General features: G+C 55.9%; 1 protein-coding gene across 2 annotated transcripts in view; it reads left to right on the top strand.

Annotated features, from left to right (window-relative positions):
* Positions 1-224: 224 nt before the first annotated feature.
* Positions 225-16,313, top strand: part of RARA (retinoic acid receptor alpha) — a 41,753-nt gene continuing 25,664 nt past the window's right edge. The window contains exon 1 of one of the 2 annotated variants that reach the window (XM_063109471.1): positions 225-256. The gene's annotated coding sequence lies outside the window, so the exon portion shown is untranslated. Of the gene's footprint in view, positions 257-5,985; positions 6,185-16,313 lie in introns of those variants that run through there. The other variant, XM_063109470.1, reaches the window with a different exon arrangement.

Here is a 16,313-nt window from a genome sequence, read left to right as displayed (position 1 = left end):
CTCATAGGGAAGGGGTGTGGGATGCCCCTGTGATGGCCAAGTTGGCACTAGCCCCAGGCTGGAGTGCTGGATGTGGTTCTGAGCTGGGAGTTAGTAGGGGAGGGAGGACACGGGCCTTCCTGCCCCCCTCATTTCCTGCACTTTGGGCAGCTGTGGGCGAGAAAGGCTGCAGGGACTATTTTTAGTTGGTCTGTCCCCTGGCAGGAGGGACGTGCAGAAAAGCACGGGGCAGGCAGAGGGGCTGGCCAAGGTGAAGGTAAGCAGGCAGGCAGAGGAGTGAGGAAGGGCCAGAGGGGCAGCAGACAGAGCAAGAAGGCATGTTGGGCAGGGGCAGAACCTTGCCGAGAAGGGCCTGACCTAGGTAGATGGACTGGGCTGGGCTGGGCGGAGGAGTCCTGGGACCCCTTTGCTCCTTCTGCCCGCCCAACTGGACTCAGAACTGGAAGGGGCTTTAGAGGCCCCCTAGATAATCCCTTCCCCTCAAAGAGTGGGAAACTGGGTTCTAGAGAAGGGACATGATTTGCCCTAGGACATTTACCCAGTCATTAGCTGCTCTGTTTTTCTCTTGTCATGGTCCCTCACCAACCTTGTGCTTCCCTCCCCTGCTGCAGCAAGGACGACCTCAGGCAGGCGTACCTGGTCTGTTTCCCTCTCTGCTTGTTTGTGCAGTGTCGTCGGTAAACCCCAGCTTGGTTTGTTTATGAGTCTCCACCATGTGGAGAGAGTCTGTGTCCAGGCTGGAAGGGAGGTCAGCGTTAGGGTTTGTTTGGATGGCCTGTGGCCACTGGTGTGAACTGAGGTGCTGGACACGTGGACACGTTTCAATAGGCTCACAGGCTGGCAAGCTGTGGAGCCTGGAGGCACTTTAGAGAAGGGACATCCGGTCTAAATCCCTCATTTTAGAGACCTAGCCTAGAAAGAGCCAGGATTTGTCCACAGTTCCAGGATGAATTAGGGACAGATGGAAGACAAGATGCAGACCTCCAGACCCTCCAGGGCCCTTTGTGAGCCCCCATCCTACCACATCCAGGACCTGTGGGGAGGTTGTTTGCCGATGCCCCCCAAGAAAGGAAGGGAGCAGGGCTGAGGAATGCGTTCTTTTTTTTTTTTTTTATTAAAAGATGACCGGTATGGGGATCTTTATTTTTGACTTGGTGTTGTCAGCACCATGCTCTCCCAAGTGAGCTAACCAGCCGGCCCTGAGGAGTGGGTTCTGATCACTAATCAGAAGGAGCCTTCCTCTGAGGCCTAGAGGCAGGGGCTGGTGTTTGAGGAGAGTCAGGGGGTACATAGGGAGAAAATTTAGTGGAGAATTGTGGTTCCTCAGAATTCAGTCTGCATTCTGTCTCCTGCCTCAGACTCTCCCCCAGGGCCATCATGCTGTACAGCTGGGGGTGGGGGTGAAGGAGGGGGGCATTCCATGGACTATGATGTGAATGGCGCCCCCTGGAGTTGTTCTGGGCGCTGTCTGTGTACCCAAACGTGGTGCATCTGTCTCCCACTTCTTTCTTTAAATTAGCTTCAGACCAGCTGGAAGTAGGTGTTCCAGACAGGCCTTAATCCAACACCCTCTCTCTTCCCTACCTTGCCTCCTGCCACTCAACATCTCCTACTCCTCTGTTGCCCACCCCCTCCCCACCAAGCAGGTCTCAGTGGACCACAAATGGTGGGGCAGGAGCCCCTCCCCCTCTCTCCACTCCATTTCTATGTCTCTGGGGGGCTGATTTATCATGTCCCCCCAATCAGGGCTACTGCAGTGTGTGAGAAATCAATAGTGCAAATGGATTGAGACTGTTCAGCCTGTCGACTCCCTTTGGGCCCTACCAACTGTCCGGGGACTTGTGGAGTTACCCAGTCCCTTCCAGTTCAACATACACATAGATATCCACACCTAGTGGTTGTAGCCAGAGCACTAAGCGTAGGAATTATGCTTTCCGACCATCTCTCTCATTCTCTCTCTCATATACTGAGCTGGTCTTAGCATGACAAATATTCTTGAACATTTATTTTCTAGCTTGGGTGGAGGGGCTTAAAGGGCAGTAGGCTGCCAGCCAGAGGTGGAGAGGGAGGCAGGTGGGTAAGGGAGATGGGGAGGAGGACTAGCTGGGGAAGGGATTGGGTGACAGCCCACCCCATCAGCTCTGGTAACTCAATCCCTGCACCCTACCCTTCGGATTTCCCTCCTGCTCAACAACTTCAGCAGCTGCTGGCAGGAGTGCTGGCAGAAGTATGTGTGAGTGCATGTGTGTATGGGAGCGGTGAGAGGGGCTGTGGGGGCAGGGGGTGCTGCCAGGACATGTTAAAGGAGACTCACAGCCTGGGCACAACTTGGGTGGCAGGAGGAGGTGGGGCAAGTGGGAGAGTGGGTGGTGATTGATGGGAGTGGGCTGCAGAGGGGCAGGACAGCCCAGGGGTCTCACAAAACTTGTTGGCAGTGGAGCAGGGAGGGCCTGGTGTGGGGGTGGCAGTGGTGAGGGGCCAGTGGTGGACATAGCCATGGCTCGCCCCAGGATGCTTAGGCCTGTTCTTCACCAGGGGGTGCATGTAACCATAGAGGGCACAGACTGCCCCTGTCCCTGATCACTGGGCCTTGCCTGCTGGGCACTGCAGTCTCAGTGGTGACTAAGTCCCTTCTGTCCTGTAGCTGGCAAGGTGCCAGGCTCAGCTCTTCTCGGTAGGTGAGTCACTGCCCTGGCATCTCCCCCGGATGCAGCTGAGTCACACCACCATACCTACTTGGCAAGTGGGCACCATGCTTGGGGTGGGGGTGGAGGGCTATGTGTGTAGCCCCCAGTGCCTTCTCTGATCTCTCTCTGGCATGTCCTGGCCCCACCCATAAACCTGCAGAGCCAGGCAAGTGTGGTGCTTCTCCCATGTCCTCCGTTGAGGAGGTAAAGGAAGAGGAAGCAGAGTACAGAGCGGAGTAGAATGTTTGATTTGGAGTAAATGGTGGGGGAGTTTGAGAGGACTGTGGGTTTGAATCCCAGCTCTGCCATTGATAATCTGTATGACCTCGGGCAAGGCAATTTCCTTTTTTAGCCTCAATTCCCTCATCTGTGCAGGAGCCCTGCCCCTTCAGGACTGTGAGAATCAAATGGGATGGGGCCATGAAGGTAATTGTGGGAGGAGCTCCTTTTGGGATGAGCTGGGAAGCTGGGGAGAAGAGGAGTCAGTCGGGTTGGTTCCAGCGGAAAGCTCCCACCCCACTTGCATCCAGGTGGCCTTGGGTGGACAATTGCTTCCTATCCTCTTTTCAGACGACCACTTAGGCTATTCTTTAGGAGTTCCCACAGGCTGTTAGAGGGAGGACTTGTTTTGTTAGAAGTGTGGGCCCTCCTAGGGTGTCTCGAAGCTATTTTGTATCTCTTTTGACTACTGAGAGCTGCCACTGGCCCCTGTACCTATCTGGGCTCTCTCTAGCTTCCTTTAGTTTGAAGAGGGATCCTTGTCTTAGGAAACCTTGGCTCAGGCTCCTCCTCCAGCCTATCTCTGTGTGCACACAGAAAAGGTAGACCCCAGAAGAAGTGTCTTTCCTAAAAAGTGAGTGGCCCCTGGACCTGTGGCTTTTCCCCCTCTGTTTGTCTCCTGCTGCCTCCTGGGTACTCTTCTCTTCTCCTGCAACAGAATCTCTGGCAAAGGGGGGTGGACACAGCTGGAGTTCAGCTGCGACTGCTATGGATTGAATATTGCTGGCCCCCCACCTGGGGACCTTTCCTGCCTTCTGGAGTCAAGCTTGGGTAGGGCTGGACCTTGGACAGGTAGTACTGGGTGTCCTGGGCAGGAATGGAGTGCCCCAAAGGCCTCCCTGTCCAGGCCGTGTGTGTGTACACGTGGGTGTTGGTTTTGTGTGAGTGTCTAATCCCTTGTTGGGGGTGGGTTTGTGCATGAATTTCTTCCTTCATCAGGACATGGGCCTACTGCTGTGTCTGTTCAGAAGTGTGTCCCACCCTCTGCTTTATGCTTTTGTATGTGCACAAATGTCGGTCTGTATGTGTTTGTGCATGAATGTGCATATACGTGTCTTGGGGGAGTACACACATTCGTTCTGTGAAGGTGCACGTGGGTATGCATTTGTACGAGAGTGCCCGAATCTCGATGAGCACGAGTATACCTGACCCCATATGCTTGCAGGTGTATGTGAAGGTTGTTCCACGTGAAAGGCAATGTTAGCTGTATGCATGCACACTTGCATTTTTGTGTCCATGAGCCTTCTTCTCTAGCCTCAGCTGGAAGGAAGACTGGTTGGATCTAGGCTGCAAGGAGTCTGTGGGGGCTGGGGATGGGCTAGTGCAGAGCCCCCTTCTAAGCTGTCCTAAGCTGGTTCCTTACCTGGGTGGATCCCCCTGCTGTTGGCGGGGCTCAGGTTGGAAGGCCCTTGGCAGGGGCGTGGTTGAGGGGAGAAGGAGTTAAACGTCGGCGTTCACATCTGGGAGCCATTGGCGCATTCCTGCCCGCTGAGCGCATGTTTGCGGATGGATTTGGACGGGACAGGGCGGGAGGGACTGGGCGGGCGGTTCGTACCGGCGGACGGAAATCCAGACGGGAGCGGGAGACAGCCCCAGCCCAGCAGGAGGGAAGGGGCTTGGGGAAGTGCTGCCCCGCAATGCTGGGGCGATATTACCCTGCGCCCGACCTCAAGACAGAGCGTCCAGCCGACCCGTCTTGTCCTACCTTACCAAGGCTGGGCTAAAGCCAGAGACAATTAGATACCTCAGTTCTAGACCCGGCTCTGCAACCGGGGTGACCGTAGACAAAACCCCGTATCCGCTCCCGGCCTCCTGTTCCTCATCTGTAAAGCGGGGGGCGTCGGACTGGTGGGTCTGAGAGCTCTGGCACCGGGTCAGGCTGAGTCTCCCCACTGGGGTGGAGGTCGGGGAGTGTGGTACTTGTCGTTCCAGTGAGAAGTCTTCCGGGGGGCACTTGTGGCCACTTCTCTGCCCGGGAACGGAGCGGGGGCTGGGGGCAGGGGAGGAGGGAGGGAATGTACCCTAGTGATTCCGCTTCCCTCCCAGTGGACAGGATCCTCCGAAACGGAGCAGCAGGCTGGGAGGGGACTCGTGGCTGTGTTGGGGGCTGGGGTCTCTGCAGTTGGAGGGTGATTCAGATCCTGCCCGGCTGGAACATGAATGAGAGCTTTCCTGGCTTCTCCTTCTCCAGGCTTGGCCAGGAGAGAGAAGCTTGAGTCCGAGTCATCTAGCATGGAGGGGTGCTCCTGGGCGCCCCTACTGGAAAATCGAAGAGTCGCTGCCCTTTTGGGGGAAGGGTACTTCAAGGGGGCCTGAAGGGTTGGGTTGGGCCAGAGTTCCTCCGATCCACTGGAGCGGAAAAGGTGTTTGGGAAAAGGGGAGGTGTACGTGCGGGAGATCTACTCCTGTACTCATTTTTTGCAGGTGAGAAAATTAAGATCTAGAAAAGGGAAGTTGGCTGGTCGGTTAGCTCAGTTGGTTAGAGCGTGGTGCTAAGAGAAGGGAAGTGATTTGCTCAAGGTCACACAGCTCTCAGCTGCAACTGGTCCTTGGAGGAGGATTATAATTATGGAAGACAGGGCTGGGCAGAAGTCACTGTGTTCACTTCCATTTTACGCCGCAGCCTTTCTTCCCTGGTTAAGGTGTGGGGTGTGGTTGTGATCCGTACTCTTGTGAGTGTGTGTGTTTGGGGGAAAGGGAGTGTAGGATACCACACATTGCGGTCCTTTCTCCAGCGAGCCCTATACCCATTCTTTCCACAGAACTTCATCCCCTCCTCGCTCTGAATCTCCCCTTCTGGGAATGAGGGAGGGATTCTCCTAGATTCCCACGGTTCATCCTTTAGCTAGGAGCGGTTCCTTTAAGACTCGCCCTTCCCTGGGTCTATTAAGGAGAGCGGGCGGGCGTGAGCCCGTGGCCCCACCCCCGAGTGATGATTGGTCGGTGGGCGGGCAGGGGCGGGCCTGAGGAGACGGCCTCCCCCCACCCCTGCTCCGTACCGGCCGCCCCCCCAGTCTGGGGCTCCGGGTAAAGTTTCAGCCTCCGCACGTGACTCGGCATGGCCGCTGCTGTCGCCCGGCGCCCCTGAGCCGAGGCCCCCCGGACGGCTCCTTTCCCGGGACCCTTCACTCCTGACTCCGAGCAGCACCAAGGCGCCGGGTTAGGGCAGACGCCGTGCCCGCGGGTACCCCGGACGAGTTGCGTCCCTCCGCTATGAGGTAACCTTTCTCCCCAGGATTTTGGGAAGCCCCCGGCTCCCGCAGGCATCGGGGCCCCATGGCCTGCTCCTGATAGGAGCTGCGGGCAGGGACCGGGTGCCGGGCGGGTTCCGACGGGCACCCGGGGTTTCCTGGGCTTCCCAACCAGCCCCCGCCGTGTCCGGGGCGGGGGAGCCCCGTCTGTGCGTCTGTCTGCGCCGTGTCTTCGCGCGCAGCGTTGAGGCGTCTGGGGCCGTCTGCCGCGCGTGTCCCCGGCGCTCGAGCTGTGGCTGGATCTCCGCTGGGAACTCTTACTCTCTCTTTTCTCTTCAAAAACAAGCAAAACAAAAAGACTTTCAAACCTGTTTGGGGAGAGATCAGATGCCCAACGGACTAGCCCCCTCCCTCTTTCCCTCCTGTTATCTGAGCTGCTCTGTGGTTTGGGGAGAATCAGCCGTGGGGCCCACCCCCACCAGAGGGAGCCGGCTGGGGGGCGGGGCCCGCTCAGCTGGTGTCCCCCGTGGAGTGAGGGGAGCCGTCAGAATTGGGTGCGGGAGCCAGAGCATGGGGCCGGGGGTCCGTAGGTCTTGTGCTACCATAGGATTGTGGAAGCTTTTTGGGGTGAGAGGAGGACAGAATAGACTGGCGATCTTGCTCTGCTGAGGGTGTCTGGGACCTGGTGCCACCCACGAGGCTTGGAAGCTGCTAGCCAGATGTATGTGTGTGTTGGGGGCGGGCTGGGAAATCAGCTTGGCTGTGTCCCTTCTCCTCCTTTCTGGGCACTGCCCTATTGTCAGGCTGCTCCACGGGAAGGGGGACAGGCCCCCAGTGTGCTAGGCTGGGGGTGGGGACCCATTTATATGGAAATGAGGCAGAAAAGCCCCCAGCCTTAGAGATGTTTCTCCATTCTCCATCCTGTCTTGGATAGGATGCTCAGTGTGCTGGCTTGGGGTACCCCCCAGCCCCCAACTGTTGCCGGCTTTCTCTTCTGAAACCAGATTGCCCTCTGCCTGCGGGCTGTGTGCACATGTGTGTATGGATGTGCTCTTCGAGGGGATTGTGTCTGAGAACACTCCCTTACTCACCACCCCCTGCTGCTTATCCCAACCCTCACTTCTGCTCCTAACCCCCCTGACCCCCGCTAGTTTCCTGGTCAGGAAATTCAGGGATGTCTCTTATCTCCTTTCCTAGCTGCAGTCTTCATAGGGCAAGTTTGTTTTGGGGGAAGTGGCTCAGTAAGGCCCCTTCAGTTTATGCGAGGAAATTGGGGCTCAGGCCCCAAACTTTTCTAGGGCTTGATATCAGGGGAGGCTGGGCCGGGGAAGCCCCAGGTTGGAGTGGAGGTGGCTTGGAGTCTTGGGGCTTCCCCTGAGAGGGGTGGAGATGAGTCTGGTGGAGGGAACAAGAAAAAGAGCATTTGGAATTGGATGTGTAGTTTTTCCTCTTGGAGGAAGAAGTGGAGGTGGTTGTAGAGTCAAGGAGTTTGTGGCTGTGAAAGATGGTTCACTGGGAGGGGCTAGGATATCAGTACTGCCTGGAAGTCCCAGCCATGTGGTGTCCCAAAACAGAGAGGTCAGTAGGGTTAGACGGGAGTAGGCCCTTGAGAGCTGAAGATTTTGGATTTGCAGGGATTTTGAAGGTGTGAGTGAGTGTGCATGAGGTGGTCACCACTGGGGTTTTACCATCGGTCTGGTGAGGTCAGTGCAGATGCAATGGCAGTTTTGAGAAGACTCTGAGCTTGGAAAGGCTTAATCCTGGCCACCTCTTCCTATAGCTTCTAAATCTCTGCTCCTTCAGTCTGACCCTAAATACCCTTAAATGCCTCTGTTACTACCCTAGGACACCTCTCTATTCCCCTTCCTACTCCCAACCTTGCAGACTGGCAGGAAGCTAGCTGTGGGCAGCCCCATCCTGACCACCCCATGCCCCGTGCTGGGCACAGTCACCCACATGGGCCATGACGTGGTTCCTGCCACCCTGGCTAGTATGGGGGTAAGGACATTGACCAAGTGGCCCTTTAGGTCTGTTTTGGGGACATTGACCTAGGCCCTAGTTAATGAACTCCCCTTCCCCTAAATCATTTAGTCTCGGAAGCTGGCTGTGCCCTCTGTGACCTTTTCCTCCAGGCCACTCTTTGCTCATATGCTAGGGTCTTAGGTGGGATGGTCCTCAGAACTGTGTGATGTGGGGGTGGGTTCTGGCCGCAAATAGAAACCTCAGTGCCCAGTTTCCTGTTCTCTGGGAGGCATGAGCAGGACAGAACCTTAGGCTAGGCTGGAGGGGTGGGTGTGTTTTGGCTTCTTTGGGGTCTATATGGGAGCACTGCCTAGGATCTGGGGTGATGGGCATCTGGGAAAGATAATTCTATCCCTGCGATGAGTAAACAGGGTCATCTCCACTTGCCCAGCACTCTGCACCCTTGTCTGGTGGTGGTGGTTTTGGGAGTGTGGGAAGCTGGCAGGGTCCCTGGCAAGATGACCAGGGTTGTCTTGACTTTCTGGGTTTTGGGAAGGGAGTGTGGCAACTGATACCCCCAGCTTCTAGTGCTTTGGCTGCACATCCTCTCTGACGCCTGCTGTCTTTCCTCCCTCTGCTTCCCTCTCTACCCTCTGGCTGCTGTCTAGAGCCCACCCGGTTTGTCGGGGGATGCAGGGTGGGGGGCAGGGCCTGTATCTCTGTGTGTGTCCAGGGAGTGTTCTGGGAATTGGCAGGATTGGCTGAGGGTGTCTGGGTGTCCCCACAGGGTGGGCGGTGTGGGGAGACCTGGCCTGCAGTGTGAGAATGTGTCAGCATTGGTGTGTCTGTCCCCAGTCTGGCTGGGGTGTGGGTGTCTCTTGCTTCGTCTGGATCTTGCCTCCCCTTCCAGTCCCCGCCTCCCTCTCCCTGTCCCCCCCTTCCCCTAGCTGGGACCGCCTGCTTGTTCTCTCTCTCTCTCCCGCAACTGGAGCCTCCCTTGCCTGTTCCTGGAATTTGGAGAAGAGGAGGAGGAAGAGGCAGGCAGACAGACCTCCCACACTCTAGCCCGCCCGCCTGGCATCATGGGGAAATGAAATAGGTGCAATGGAACTAAGTTTTCCCTGCCTTTCCCAAGACCCTCCAGCACACATTTTGGGGGCAAGGGGCCAGCTCTTACAGAAGGGCCATGGTCTGCTCACCTCTCTGGGCATTGATACCTCCTTCTACTTAACATCATATCCTACAAAGCCCCTACTGGACCTCCAGGCACCACTGTCAGCCTAGGGAGTGGGTGGGGGGATTAGGCTGCTGCCAGCCTGGCCAGCACCTGTTGCCAACCCCAGCCCTGTAACTGGAGCTGGGTAAGGAGGGGGCTGCAATATGACAGGTGGAATTTCTGTAGCGAGGCACTTCACCCCCCACCCCCCCACAACTGGATATGCCTTTCTCTTCGGGTGGGAACAAGGAAAGCCTTTCTCCCCACCTTCCCAAATGTCAACCTGATCTCATGGATGATGGCTTAGCTTGCTCAATGACCCCCACCCCATCACTGGCTGCAGAGCTGGGCTGCCCTCCTTCAAGTTTTCAGGGCTCCGCTGCCCTGGCAGGGCTGGGAGTTGTGGGTGTGTGTGGATGGGGGTGGTTCTGTTAATGTTTTAATTGCATAAAAACTGGGAGCTCAGCTCCAGGCCAGTGGGGAGTCTGGGTCTGGCTGGCCGCCCAGTTTGGGCTAAATATAGTCTGGGACATCTGCAGAGAAGAGGAGGGGGGTAGAGGGAGGTTCTATTTTCCCCACCTCCAGCCAAGGTGCCCTCATCTGGGCGGGCACCTTGGAGCAGGGAGGGGGATTCCTCAGCACAAAAGGCAGGGGAGAGGCAGCAGGGGCTGGGCACAGTTGGGACCTTGCCTGCCTGGAGGCCAGTATTCGCCTGAGATGAACCCGGAGGCTCAGGACAAGGCTGGAGTGGGGCGCGCTGGGGCTGGATCCTCTGGCTCTGCTCCCTCTCCCCCCAGAATTGGCTGAGGTCAGGCAGTCTCTGGGTGTCACTGCGCCTGCCTGGCAGTGTCATCGTGACCCACTCACTGTGTGCCTGTGTGTATACACGTACCTTGGAGTGGCTTCTTCCCAGCCCCTCCTCCTGGAGCCTCTGTCCCCTGGGTCCTACTGCAGGTCCCCAGTCTTCCTTCCCTCTGTCTCTTGCCCCACAGTGAAACCTTCAGTCCAGGAATCGAGACTTGAGAAAGGGAAGCTGCGGTGGGGAGTTCTCTGATCTCTAGTCACGGCAGGAAGTGGGGAGGAGGGGGGTAAAGGGGGGCAATGTGAGTGGCAGGCAGGGAAGGAGGGCCCTGTTACGGTGGTGGGGGGTGGCTTACCCTCCCAGTGGCCCTCTTTCTCTCCAGCTCTAGGTGGGGAAACTTGGGGGACAGCTTATTCCCCAGGGGCTACGAACAATCTTCACTCCTCTAACACTAAGAAAAAAATGTCTTCCTGTCACGTGGCTGTCACTTCCTGTCCCACTGTGGTTCCTGGGATGTTTGTTGTTGGTTGCCATGGTGATGGCTGCCTTGGGCACTACCCCTGGTTTTGTGGGGAGGGAGCAGCCCCTCCCTTCAAGGCCCACAGTTCAGGGGGGGTCTTGGGGGGCCTGACTAGGGGGCCCTTTCAGGCTGAATGTGTGTGGTCTTTGATGCCCCAGATTCCCCAGGGCCCCAGACTTGTGTCTGTGGGAAGGAGTCACAGCCACCTACTCAGACTTAGTGTTGGGGAGACTGTGACCGCGTCTGGCTGTGCTTGATTGTGGCTGTGACTGGAGTGAGTCTGACTGATTTTGCAGCTCCTGTCCCCTCCAGCCTGAGTCCTTCTGCCTCATAAAGACGCCAGTTCAGGGAACCTCTGCATTCTCTATCCCCTTACAGTTTTGGAGTCTTCTCCCAACCTGTGTTCTGATGGAAAACACTTTCTGTGGTTTTTTGGGATCTAGGCTGGAGTGTTTGAGGGGCTCTGGGCAGGATCCTGTGTTGTGTGTGTTTTGGGGGATAGGGAGAGGTGGGGGCTCTGTAGACTATCCTCTCCCCTGTGTATACAGCCTGCATCAGCTTCTGCCTGATCTCGAAGGCCCAGTTCTTTAAAGGGAAGGCCATCGTGCTCTGTGACCCATTCTGTCCATCCCTGTTCAGCTGGAGGGGGAGAGGGGAAGAGATTACCCCAGTTCTAGCCCCAACTGAGTAGCAGGGTATGGAGTAGGAAGTTCCTGGGGGGGTCAGTGGGGGGAGGATATGGGGTGGGGCACAGTCTGACTCAGACCTGGTCTGGGGTCAGAGCCAAAAGGATATCCTGAGGCAGGAATGGGGGGCGTTCCTGGCCTCCCTGCAGCTTGGGTCCCCAGGGAGGGATGTTGGGAGGGGGCTACTTTGCCCTAGGATCAGTTTGCCCTAGGATCCAGAATATGGCAGTCTCAGGTTTGGGGCTGAGCTGAGGGGATGGGTGGGGAATTGCTGTAGCCTACCTTCCCACCCGCCCCTGTTTCTCTGTGAGCTGTCTCCCCCATTGTGAGAGTTGTGCTTCCTGAATGGTGGAGTGGGGGGAGGGAGTGGTAAGGGGGGCAAGGTGAGGGTGGGGAAATCCCCATGCCAGGCTGGGTGTGAGGACGGTGGTTTCCAAGCTGGGGAGGGTCTCCTTTTTTCTGTGCCCCTTTGGTCCCCCACCTGGACAGAACTGCCTTTGTATGGTCCACACACTCCTGTGGTCTGGCTGTGGCCTCGGCAGTCTCGTCTCTTCCTCTTCCTGTTTTCTTCCTTCCCTGTGGGTTGGTCTCTCTTCTTGAGGCCTGGGCTATCCCCTGCCCTTTCACCTACTCTCTGCTTCGAAGGAAGACCCAATGTGAGGCTTCAACTCTGGTTCTGGGTAGACCCCTTAGCCACCCTGGGCTTCAGAGGTCCTCAACATGTCCCCCAGGGAGCTCTGGAGTGCTGTCCCTGGGGGTGGAGGAGTTGGGAGCACTACCCTACCCTGCAGAGACCCTCACTTTCTCCTCCTAGAATCAGGCCTGTCCTGAGCTTTGATTACCCAGTTGCCCTTTCTGCCTGGTATTCAGTCACGGCTGAGACCGTGGTACACTGGGGTCAGGCAATTCTGTGTAGCTGGGGCAGAACCTTGGGCTTGATGGGGTAAAAGTTGGGGAGACATTGGATCCGTTCATCTGGGACAAGGAGCTGTGTCTTGAGGCAGTGTGCCATGGTAGCATACAGAGGCAAGATGCTGGACTTCTGCCCTCCCCTAACCACCTTGAGGACATGCTTAGGGCCTGCACCTACTAGGGCAGGTTTCTTAACCAGTCCCAGCCACAGCGAGGCAGGCCTGGGGTTCTGCGGGGCTGGTGGGGAAGAGGTGCCCTCTACCCGTCAGTCTCCTCCAGGTGATCCTTCTCAAGCCCTTCTAGGGTGGTCTCTTTCTAAATGAGGCTGGGCTTGCCTGGCTTCCTGCAGCCCAGACTCTGGTGAGCAGATGGGACACGGAGGACTAGAGTGGCCATGAGCTTGCTGGGGAGGAAAGGAGTGACAGCCTTGGCCAGAGGGGTCCCTGGAAAAAGGGGGAAAAGGAAGCAGTGGTTATCACTTCTCCCCAGTCCCTGTCTGCAGAGCCGAGGAGCATGGGAGAGGGGAGAGGTTGTGAGTGTGAGAGAGAGTGTGTGTGTGTGTGTGTGTGTGTGTGTGTGTGTGTGTGTGTGTGTGTGTGTGTGTGTGTGGAGCATGGGAGAGGGGAGAGGTTGTGAGTGTGTGTGTGTGTGTGTGGAGCATGGGAGAGGGGAGAGGTTGTGAGTGTGTGTGTGTGTGTGTGTGAGTGTGTGTGTGAGTGTGTGTGTTTTTCCTGGAAAGTTTATAAATAGTTCCAGCCTACTGTTCTAGTTTGAAATCTGCCCTGTCCTGCCATGCTGGGCCAGCTCCTGGCAGGGGTGGGGGTCCAAAGGGGACAGGTCTTTGTTTCTGCCTTTTGTCCCTCCCACCCAAGTTGGGCTTGAGCTCTAGGTGTTATTTGCATATGATTCATTAACTGTCTAGAATGCTTAGGAAACCCCCGTCTCCTCTTCTTTCAAGCTCCCCAATCCTTGTCCCCTTCTCTAGGCCCCTCCAGGACTGCCTGACTTCTGTTACTTGGGAACCATTGTTTCCCTTTCTGGGGAGCCTGGGGAGCAGAGAGGAGAGAATGAATGAAGGGAAACTGGCTCTTCTCCCCTGAGAATAGGGGAGGAAATGGTCTATTTCTCTTCCCCTTCTCCCCTCCTCAAATCCAAAGGTTTCCCTTTTTTTGGTTTGTGACATAACAGAAGAGAATTTGGGAAAGGGTTGTGGTCAGGTCTCCACCCACACCCTGAATGTCCCTCTCCCCACATCCTCCTCCTCAGTCTGGGGGAAGTAGACCCTTGAAAATGGGTAATTCTCCCAGCCCTATCAACAAGTGCTAGCCCTTCTTGGGGAGAGGCAAGGGAAAGCAGGCAAATGCTGAGGGGACCCTGAGCTGGTGGTGAGAACCGTGGAGGGAATGGAGGGTCCCAATTGCCCAGGGCCTCCTCTGTGCCAGGCTTGGTGCTAGGTGCCTCCCAAGACTTCATCTCTTAAATCGCACAAACAGTTGTTGAGGTAGGCAGTTCACAGGTGAGTAAACAGATGCTTAGAGAGGTTGAGTGGCTTGCCCAAGGTCACCCAGAATGGCAGAGCTCAGATTTGACTCTTGAGACCTCTGGTTCTTTCTGCCATCTTCAGGGCTCTCACCTTTTTCTCTAGGTGTGTGACTCTGGGATATAACAAGTGGGCAGCTAAGGATGCCTGTCATTGGAGAAGTGATCCTGGCACCTTTCAGGGATAGGGGAGGCCCCAGGTGGAAGGGATGTGTGGCTGGTGGCAGGCATTCTAGCCCCTCACCCCTTTTTCTGCTGTGCTTAGGCTAGGCTCAGTACATTTGAGGTGTGGGCCTGTGGTTTTCTCTCTCTTGAGGGAGTGTGTCCTTGGGCAGTGGAGGTGGTTGGCATAGGGTGGAGGTTAGATGTGGGTAGTTTGTTTTCCCTCTCTTTGGTGCTGGTTTCGATTCTCTGATGGGGCCTTCTCCACCCCTGGGTTCGGGGGGCTGGGGCCCAGACCTCTCCCTGAGGGTCATGGCTCTCAAAGGACCTTCTGAGGCAGGGCCTGCTCTTTCGGCTCCACCCCCATCATCTCTGCCCTTGCCCATCCTTGTTCCCTAGTCAGCCTGGCTCTTGGCCCATTTCTGTGACCTTTACCCCCTCCCGCAGCTAAAAGCCCTCCCCAGGGAGCTAAGTAACTTTGTACTGAAGTTTGCAGGCTGAGCTGGATTAGGCATATTGAAGGCTCTGATAAGGGTGGGAGAGACCTTCCAGCTTCTCCCTGGAGTGCGTATCTGTATGGTGTGTGTGGTGGGGGGTGGGGGGGTGGAATTGGGGGGATGAAGTTTGGTCCAATTTCAAACTCCTCAGGTGCAGAGTTTAGGCATTAATTCTAGGGTGACTATAACTATCTCTTCTCTGGAGACAAAGGTGGGCTCCAGAGGGTTCAGCCTGGACTGACTGAACCTGTCCCCCAATCCCCAAAAACTGAGTCAGGATGCCTGGACTCTGGGGTGAATGGCTTTCTGGGCCTCAGCGTTGGCTCAGGAGGCCTTGTTTTGGGTCAGCTGCCCCCTGGCCTTACCTCTAGAGAGGCAGGCCTCTGTGTGAACATGAATCCACCTGGGTGTTTGTGGACCCTGGTGTGTACTGGGGGTGGGGTGGGGCACTATACATGGGCTGGGCCCATAGGGAGGATCTCAAAGCATCTCCTGGCAGAAGAGGCAGGTACAGGGGCTGGCCTGGCAGTGTGAAGGCTAGGGCATGCGCAGTTTGGGAAACTGTGAACCTGTGGTTGAGTGTCTTAGGGGATCTGTGTACCCGGGCCCATGCACACAAGTCCTGAGCTGTGTTCATTATGTGGTGGAGTCCAGGTGTGGAGAGATGGTATCTCCAGTTTCCCTCTCCTCACGTGCTTGCCTGCACACAGAGGCTTGGGCTTTAAGCATGCTCTTGCCCACCTATTTGTTTTCTGTAGACCTGCATGCATGAGTTTCTGCAAGTGTGTGGTGTGTATTTGTGTGTGACGGTCCAACTGGAGACACTGATGAGGTTCCCTTGCCCAGCTCCCCTGCTGAAGTTCCCATTATGTGGGGCCCTACAGGGGTGTGGGGGGCGCCAGGGCAGCAGCTGGTCCAGTGGGTGGAGCCCCTGTTCCTCTGATGTCAGCTCTCTCGGTCTGGGAGGGAGTTGGCAGGGGCCTGGGGAGGAAAGGGGGTACCTCATTCGGGAGCAAGGAGAGAGTCCCTGTGGTTGTCATAATGAGTAACAGTAAAAATCTTGGTCATTAACGAGGTCCAGATTTCATTCCTGGGGCAGGCGCCCCACCCTAGCCGGTACCTGTCCCCTCCCTGCTTCTCTCCCTCAGTCAGACACAGGCTGGCCGGCCAGCCCAGCTAGGCCCAGAAGTCCTGGCCTCTTCCACAGTGGTTTTGGCAGGAACTCCCCCATTCTAGGCCTGATCCTCAGCCAAATGCTGGCCATGTGCATGTCTGTTGGACTCCAGGTTTGAGCCTGGAGCCTGGAGCCTGGAACCTGGCATGTCCTGAGCTTGGGGCAGAGGGGAGGAGGGATGTTGGAAAGAGACGATCCTTATTTTGGGTGTCTGTGGCCCTGTTTCTATTCTTTCTTCCTTTTTGTTTTTAAAAATGGCTTTATTGAGATGTAATTTACATCCCATAAAATTCACCCATTAAAGTGTACAATTCAATAGTTTTAGTATATTCAGAGCTATGTAGCTATCACCACAATCAATTTTAGGACATTTTCATCAACCCAGAAAGAGCCCCTATCCTTGTACTGGCCAGCTGCCAGAAAAAAAAGCACCTATACCCATCAGCAGTCACTTCCCATTTCCCTCAAATCCATGCCCCCGCCCCTGATAACCACGAATCTACTTTCTGTCTCTATAGATTTGCATGTTTTGGACATTTCTTATAAATGGAATCATACAATATATCGTCTTTTGTAACTAGCATAATGTTTTCAAGGTTTACCCATGTTGTAGTATATATTAGTACTTCATTCCTTTTTTTGGCAGAATAATATTCCATTGTATGGATATATGACATTGTATTTAT

This window comes from Cynocephalus volans, chromosome 10 (assembly GCF_027409185.1).
Source record: "Cynocephalus volans isolate mCynVol1 chromosome 10, mCynVol1.pri, whole genome shotgun sequence".
Classification (NCBI taxonomy): domain Eukaryota; kingdom Metazoa; phylum Chordata; class Mammalia; order Dermoptera; family Cynocephalidae; genus Cynocephalus; species Cynocephalus volans.
The sequence above is the reverse complement of the archived record's forward strand: the minus strand, read 5'-3'. Positions and strand labels throughout refer to the sequence as shown.